This window comes from Dermochelys coriacea, chromosome 2, assembly GCF_009764565.3.
Source record: "Dermochelys coriacea isolate rDerCor1 chromosome 2, rDerCor1.pri.v4, whole genome shotgun sequence".
Lineage (NCBI taxonomy): Eukaryota > Metazoa > Chordata > Testudines > Dermochelyidae > Dermochelys > Dermochelys coriacea.
Window position 1 is genome coordinate 42130101 of NC_050069.1, and position 9156 is coordinate 42139256.

Consider the following 9156-nt stretch of genomic DNA (forward strand, 5'->3'; position numbering starts at 1 on the left):
TGCCACCCCTCTTCTGCACTGATGCCTTCAGTGCTGGACAGCTGGAGAGCGGTGGCTGCTGACTGAGGTGCCCAGCTCTGCAGGCAGCAGCACAGAAATAAAGGTGGCAACAGCATACCAGGCCATCCTTACTTCTGCGCTGTTGCTGGCAGTGGCTCTGCCTTCAGAGCTAGGCTCCTGGCCAGCAGCTACTGCTCTCCAGCTGCCCAGCTCTGAAGGCAGCACTGCCGCCAGCAGCAGCTACTGCTCTCCAGCTGCCCAGCTCTGAAGGCAGCGCCGCCGCCAGCAGCAGCTACTGCTCTCCAGCTGCCCAGCTCTGAAGGCAGCGCCGCCGCCAGCAGCAGCACAGAAGTAAGGGTAGCAATAGCGTAACCCACCCCTACAATAACCTTGTGAGCCTCCCACAGCTCCTTTTTGGGTCAGGACCCCTACAATTACAACACCATGAAATTTCAGATTTAAATAACTGAAATCATGAAATTGATGATTTTTAAAATCCTATGACCATGAACTTGACCAAAATGGACTGTGAATTTGGTAGGGCCCTATTTATGAGGTTCCTATAGGCATTCAGCATGTCTGTCTGGACTTGGTTAAATTTTCCAGTGCAGTTACTCCCTTTTTAAGGTAAGTTAAATTTTGGGTCTGGTGGTCTGGACATTGTTTTTTTTAAATTTGGAGAAACTGCTTGTATAATAATAACAACAGTGTGCTCCGATACTGTTGCGATGAGGGCCCCAGGGAAAGGCAGAATGGCAGATGATGTTCTCCTGCAGACAAAGAGGAGATTTTTTTTTAAAAATGTTGGGTTTTTGGTTATTTTTTAAACTGTCTTCCAGATCCAAAGTCCCTCTTCTTTGCTTTTCTGTTCCCTTCCTGTGAGCAGGAAAGGTCTGAAGAGCAGAATTCTTGCCACTTACAATACATTGTCCTCGATGACAGAACCTGAGCGGAGAAGAAGGTTAGTGAGAAGTGCACTTGCAAACCAAACCACAGCTGCTCAGCGGTAATTTTAGGGCATCGCCTCTTGATGTTTTCCTTAAAAATAATTTCCGGAGAATAAACCCAGAAGCAAAAATGTCGATACAAGTCCAGAGTCTTTCACAAACTATTACATAAACGTTATATAACATTGCTTGGAGGGGGAAATCGCTAACAAAAGAACTTATTACGATTGATTTATGAGAGTTCATAAAACTTGGAGAAACACAAAAATTAGTTATAGACCAGACTCTTCAGCAGACGTATCTAGTCTTGATTGTATCTAGAAACTTTACCACAGGGTCTTTATCCCAAAGAAATAGGATTTATTCATAAATGGAAGACTGACAAATTACAGGATGGTTGTGGCAATAGATACTACTCAGTGATGAATGGCAGAATAAAAACCTAAGATATTACTCTCTTGGTCTAAGAATTACTGTTAATAGAAGGTTTCAGAGTAGCAGCAGTGTTAGTCTGTATTCGCAAAAAGAAAAGGAGTACTTGTGGCATCTTAGAGACTAACAAATTTATTTGAGCATAAGCTTTCGTAAGCTACAGCTCACTTCATCGGATGCTGTAGCTCACGAAAGCTTATGCTCAAATAAATTTGTTATTCGCTAAGGTGCCACAAGTACTCCTTTTCTTTTTGCAAATACAGACTAACACAGCTGCTACTCTGAAACCTGTCATTATGCAAGGCACTGAATTTAGCCGTATAGAGTGGAAATCTGTCAACTTCATGAAAAAACTTGTACAGATACAGACAGACATCATCTTCCTCTCCAAATGCAAACAGATGGACATCATACCAAAGGGACTGAAGGTAAAAAATCCATTACAATCTACATACCACACAGATTATGCTGACAGCTTGTGCCACACACTCTCAAAGAAACTGCGGAACCACCTGATCAACATCCTGTACAGCAAACAGGGAAAGATTAAGAATGAGCTCTCAAAACTGGATACTCTCATAAAGAACCAACCTTCCACACAAACTTCCTCGTGGCTGAACTTTACAAAAACTAGACAAGCCATTTAGGCATCCGATGAAGTGAGCTGTAGCTCACAAAAGCTTATGCTCATATAAATTTTTGTTAGTCTCTAAGGTGCCACAAGTACTCCTTTTCTTTTTGTTAATAGAAGCTTTCCTTTTTGCCTGGAAGATGTGCCCGAGTTCAGGAAAAAAACAAAAAACAAAGATATTTTGTTCTTCATAACTAGTCTTCCTGGTTCTGGATGCATTTAAAATCTTACCTACATGCTTGCAATTAGTGAGTCACAATCCAGAACTGCTTCTTGGATAGGCGTCCTCTTCAGTGGAATCCTGTGAAACATCTTTCTGTACGCAGTGTTATAGTTATTACCAAATTATTAAGTTATTCATTAAGGACAATCACAGGAATCACCTTTCACCACTGGTCTGGCACCTCCTCCTGGTCACTCTGGGGATTAGCTTTTGAGGTCAATGCCCCCTTTTCTGCAGTTGCACGCTGTCACTGTCTCAGATCTGGAGCCCCTCTCTCACTCCAGGAACCATAGCGTCCTCTTCATGACTCAGCCTTCTGGCCAGGTCACTCAGTGTTCCCCCCTTTTGGGGTAGCAAAGTCCCTTCTCCCTAGCAGTCCTAGACAGTCTTCCCTCTCACTGCCCCATGGTGCCACTCCCTCAGTGGCTGGTAGGGAAACATAGGCCCAGCCTCTACTCCAGGTTCCAGTCCAGGGGCCCTCAGTTAAGCAGTTCTGGGTCTTTCTCTTTCAGCCGTCACTGCTCATTCTCTGGACTGTATCCTATCACACCTGGTCCCCTTTTTCTTCTGGTGTACCAGCTCCAAAACCCTCCTCCCTCTGCCCAAGGAGTGACTGCTGGCTGGCTGCCTGCCAGCCTGCAGCCTTTCCCAGCAGCCCCTTTCACTGCTCATAACTCCTGGGCTTTATACAGGCCCCTCTGTTCCTGCACAGCCAAACCTGCTTCCAATTAGTTCCCTGCTCCCTGGCTCTCCCTCCAGGGGCAGCCAGTTAGGGTTACCAACCCTCCAGGATTGTCCTGGAGTTTCTAGGAATTAAAGATTAATCTTTAATTAAAGATTATATCATGTGATGAAATCTCCAGGAATACATCCAACCAAAACTGGCAACCCTACTTGTGGAGTTAATAGGCTATCCTGACCGTCTTCACCTCTTCCAATGCTGGATGGGGTGGGTACCCCATCACAGGGACCCTTGATGTGCTTTGTACTGCACAGGATAATTCCTGCCCCAAAGAGTTTATGATGGCATGGGGTGGGGGGTGGTTTCAAAAGTGCTTATGGGACTTAGGACCACAAGTCCAACTGACTTTATAGCAATACATTTTTTTTCCTGTTTAAAGCCCTTATCTTGCTCCCACTGAATTAAATGGCAAAGTTTCCATTAACTTTAATGGACTTTAAGCATTAGACCCTAAAAAACATACCTAGAAAAGAGACTCAGAGGAGGGACTTGCTTTAGATTTTATTTATTTTTGTCCACGAGGTCAGACTCCTTTCTCCTTGACTATGATAACAATGGTCCTTTTCGTTTCTTGGTGGAGTTAAAGTGTTGTTTATGACTTACAAAGTGGTAAATGGTTTGGGAACTGGCAGCCGGAGACACTGCTGCTTTCTCCCCACATGAGATACTATCACAGTTGTCATCAGCAGAGGTACTAAAGTGAGTGTCCCTTTGGATGTAAATCGGAGGGCACAGGTGGCAGGAAATTTTCTATGAGAATCTCTTGACTCTGAACCTGGCTTTGTGCCTTGGTCTGTTAGCACACAGATTTAACCATCTGAGCCCAAAGCTTCAAGGGCCAGAGCTTTTTGTGAAGAGATGGGTTGAGGGTTACTGGTGTTTGAATGAGATCATTCATAATTATGGATGATCACCATATTTTATGTGCTCGTTTGAAGGGCTTTCGTGGGGCTGTTCATTTCTATCCTGGATTCCAGTCCCCTTTCTTGTCATTTATCACCTAGCTCTTTCATCACTCCTGCTAACCCCTCCTGAGGCACACAGCACCTCCAAACTTCACTTTGCACCCAAACGTTTGCAAAGAGCACATGCCACAATCAAAATAGAAAATTATGAGACTTTTATTCTTAAAGGATCCATTTCCAATAGTCTGCTCATAATGTGTTATCTTGTCCTCGGTGTTTAATTTTTGCAAATTAGAGGAGGCTGTGTGAAATTTGGGTGGCTGGTGTAAACCAGGTGGGTGACCGCAAGTAATTGAGGATTATATGGAAGTGGGGAACAGGCTCAGTCCCTGAATTATTCATTTCTAGATATTCTAGCGTTTGGGGGTTTCAAAAGCTGTTGAATTTTCATAAAGAAAGTCCTGTTGCGTTTTGGGCATTAACCTGCTTCCTTTGAAACACACTTTCTATTGACCTCGGTTCAGATTTTTTTTTTTTTTTTTTTTGCAAACCAGTAAATGTAGATTTGCTGTGTGGACAGACATGCACATTCATTTTGTGAATGTAGTTTATACCACAAGCACTGAAATCTGGGCCTGTCTATCTTTCAGGCACATGATTCACAAATATCATCCTCATTGTACTTTACTAATATTCTCTCAACTTTCCAAGTCTGTAAGGACAAAAAAAGTGAACTCTCTGTTCTCTACATATGAATGGCTAGCTGTCTCTGAAATTCATTTCTACTATTTGCTTCAATAGCTTTACTTAGCAATAATTTATTCCATATACTTATTGCACTTTCATTGAAATAGTTCTGGCTGAATTTCCCCTTCATTCTAAATGTTCTACTTTTTAGACTGAGTCTCTTGTTTTTTATGGTCCTCTCATCAAATCAAAGAGCTTCTCATTCCACTTATCAAAGCTCTTTACAATTGGAATATTTTTCTTAGATCATCTTGACATATTCCCTCTGATTTTTGCTGATGAAAATAAATGCATTCCCTTGTATCAAATGCTCTTAAATCAGGATTAATTCTGCTTGCACTGCCATCTCTAAAGAAATATTACCCTATAGGAAAAGGTTTCAGAGTAGCAGCTGTGTTAGTCTGTATTTGCAAAAAGAAAAGGAGTACTTGTGGCACCTTAGAGACTAACAAATTTATTTGAGCATAAGCTTTCGTGAGCTACAGCTCACTTCTTTGGATGCATTCAGTGGAAAATACAGAGGGGAGATTTATATACATAGAGAACATGAAACAATGGGTGTTACCATACACACTGTAACAAGAGAGTGATCACTTAAGGTGAGCTATTACCAGCAGGAGAGCGGGTGGGGGGGAACCTTTTGTAGTGATAATCAAGGTGGGCCATTTCCAGCAGTTGACAAGAACGTCTGAGGAACAGTGGGAGGGGGAATAAACATGGGGAAATAGTTTTATTTTTTGTGTAATGACCCATCCACTCCCAGTCTCTATTCAAGCCTAAGTTAATTGTATTCAGTTTGCAAATTAATTCCAATTCAGCAGTCTCTCGTTGGAGTCTGTTTTTGAAGTTTTTTTGTTGAAGAATTGGAACTTTTAGGTCTGTAATCGAGTGACCAAAGAGATTGAAGTGTTCTCCAACTGGTTTTTGAATGTTATAATTCTTGACGTCTGATTTGTGTCCATTTATTCTTTTATGTAGAGACTGTCCAGTTTGACCAATGTACAATGCAGAGGGGCATTGCTGGCACATGATGGCATATATCACATTGGTAGATGTGCAGGTGAACGAGCCTCTGATAGTGTGGCTGATGTGATTAGGCCCTATGATGGTGTCCCCTGAATAGATATGTGGACAGAGTTGGCAACGGGCTTTGTTGCAAGAATAGGTTCCTGGGTTAGTGGTTCTGTTGTGTGGTGTATGGTTGCTGGTGAGTATTTGCTTCAGGTTGGGGGGCTGTCTGTAAGCAAGGACTGGCCTGTCTCCCAAGATCTGTGAAAGTGATGGGTCGTCCTTCAGGATAAGTTGTAGATCCTTGATGCGTTGGAGAGGTTTTAGTTGGGGGCTGAAGCTAGTGGCGTTCTATTATTTTCTTTGTTGACTCACTATTTCAGTCTAAGCAATGTTTTGTACAGTAACAGCACTGCTCTTTTAATGGAGAGGCGAGCCAAGTGCCCTCATTTGCCCCTTACCATCACTCCATCTTCTGTCATCCTCAAAGGCCCTGAACCGTGTACTCCTTCAGCTAGATGGATTGGATGCTGTTCCTTGCTCAGGAGTTTGCCAATCTCCTAGAGCAGATTTTTAAATGTCTCTCAATCTGATGCAGAATTTAGATCCAGCTTGCTGCAAAGTACACCAGGCCGTGTGTGTGTGTAACCCTTCTGCCAGGTGGAGTCAGCAGCAATGTGTGTGTGTGTGTGTGTGTGTGTGTGTGTGTAACCCCTCTGCCAGGTTGAGTTGGCAGCAACATGGGCAGGGTTCAGCTTTTAGGAGTTTCTCTTAACAACACAAAATAGAACCAGCTCGAGCCCCAGTCCAGTAATCTGGGAAAATCTAACACCATCCCAGGCACCTCTAAGAGGCAATACTTCCTCACTTGCAAGCACTAAGTCTGTGTGTAGCTAAATCAAACTTTTATTAAAAGGGGGGGCAGGAAAGGGAACTCAACATTACTTGAGAAAACACCACAACCATAATTTAAAAGCATGAGACCCCAGGCACTCACACCCCCAGTCCACTGAGCAGTGTCCTTTGTCTCTGTTTCTCACCTGCCAGCGTGAAAGTCCGACAAATGAATGTTCCTTAACACACCACTCCTCTCTCCTTCTGCTGCACCCCACTCACAGGTGGCAATTCTTGGTTAGCAAGGACCCAGAGTTCAGCAGTGTGTTCATGGGAATCTACCTCCCACTCCTGGAGCAATGCCTCTGCAACTTCACAGCTGCCACTGTCTCTCTGTGGCCACTGTCTCTCTGTGGTTGCTGACCACCACCTCTCTGCGACTGCTCTCTGCAACATCACATTCTGAGGTCCCACCACTAAACCCAGCGCTTAGTGACTTCAGCTCTCAGTGATTTCAGCAGGTAGTGGGGATCCTCACAGTCAGTGCAGTTTCTGTGTTGATTTCTGCTGCACCACTATCCGCACACAAGGTCTAAGGCTTAGCCCCTAGACCTGCTCAGTAGTGATGTCAGCTCCAGGAATCATCATCCAGAAACAAGGACTGTCAATTGAGTCTAATCAGCTTTGCCTTTAAATGCTGGAGAGGGACATGTCAAATGGTGTGTAGGAATCTTTAGGCAGGGTCCACATCTCCAGCTAATAACACTACTCCTCCCTCTCATCATCGCTGGGATTTGGCTCTTTACCTCCTGCTTTGCAAGTAAGGTTCATCTTAGGGTCAACCTCGGGCCCTTCAAGAAGAACAGGATAAGTACAATTCTGCTGCCCTTTACTCCTACAATAAGGATCACAACATTTCATTGCCCCTGCATTCGATTACTAGAGTAAGTTGCGACCCAAAACCAGCCAAAATTGATTCTTTTGGTGAAGCAGCTCCATCTGCTGTTCACCTAGGCAGCATAGGCATGTCCATGCAAACATGGTGTGCTCCTGGCGTCTTTCCCCACCAGTGTGTTTCTAGGTGTCAGGGGAGAGCTCAATCAGACCCTGCTTACATACACATATACACACGTTTTATACAAGACTGGCCATACTGGGTCAGACCAATGGTCCATTTAGCCCACGATCCTGTCTTACAATAGTGGCCAGTGCCAGATGCTTCCAAGGGAATTAACAAAACAGGGCAATTACCGAGTTACCCATCCCCTGTGATCCAGTCCCAGCTTCTGGCAGCCGGAGGCTAAGGGACACCCAGAACATGGGGTTGCATCCCTGACCATCTTAGTTAATAGCTATTGATGGTCCTATCTTCCATGAACTTATCTAATTCTTTTTGAAACCAGTTTTGGCCTTCACAACGTCTGCTGGCAATGAGTTCCACAGATTGACTGTGCGTTTCTCTATATAAAGTGAGTGAGAAATGTTAAATCTTAAGATGGTGATGTTTATTAATTTAAATATGAAAATGTATACTCCAATTGATTTAGGACTGGGTGCACCATTTATTCTAATGTTAAATTCAATTTATTTTTCATTGTCCCCTCACTTTCAGTTTTCAGTGTGCTCTGGATTGTCATCGTTAACATGCTATGGAGATTTATGGTGGCAGGTCACACCTCTCAGAGCCATTGTTTCAGCCTGTTTGTTGATTCAGGCAAATACCTCTACATCAGATTATACTCAGGTCATGTTTTTAAGGTTTTCTTCACAACCAGGAAAGCTAGACACATTCATTTAGAAGGAAAGCTTGGATTCCGGAGCACAGGAGTTAATTCCACAGCAAATTCCAGGGCTGAGGAACATAGACACCGTTTTAAATTAGCATTCTTTGAGGGACTGGGAGTTTCATGGCATTGCTATTATGCTACACAGCCCTGCATCTGTAGATCAGGAAAGCCCACAGGTGCTGGAATTAAGGGTGCAGGGGTGCTGCTGCACCCCTGGCTTGATGTGGTTTCCATCAGATACAGGGTTTACAATTTGGATCAATGGCTATCAGCACCCCACTATACAAATTGTTCCAGCACCTCTGGGAGAACCAGTTGAAAAATTTTGAATTTCAAACCTTTTCAACAAAGAACAGGGACATTGTTTCCTAATATTTAACAGCCTCCACTTACCAGTTTGATTCCAGCCCACCTTAGCAGAGACTGAAAGTTGGGTTTTTCCATCAAATGGGTTTTTGGTGGCTCCTGTGTGAGAGGTGTTTGGTGCATCTCAGTTGTAGCTCCTACATCATAAACTCACCACCATTTTTTGCACTGATTGGCAGACTCTGCAGAGAGGCTGTGAATGATTCTCCCTCATCCTCAAGTGCCCCCTTGCAACTGGGCACTTTAATGCCAAGGATGCCATCCCATTTCCCCTCTCAGACTCCTAAAGACTCCAAGAGACTCTCTTGCCTCAATAACCTGCATTTTGGGGACTGGTTTATTACAAAAACCTAGTGCGAGTAATCTATAACAAAAGCCCGCAAACCTAGTTCATTTGTCACCTCAGTGCATCTAATCCTTAAAATCCTACATGTAGTCCATCAATATAACATATACCACACTCCGATGTCTTCTACCCACCTGGGCTCTTCTTCGGCCTTCTCCTGTCATTGTGCCTGGGCAGCCACACCAGTC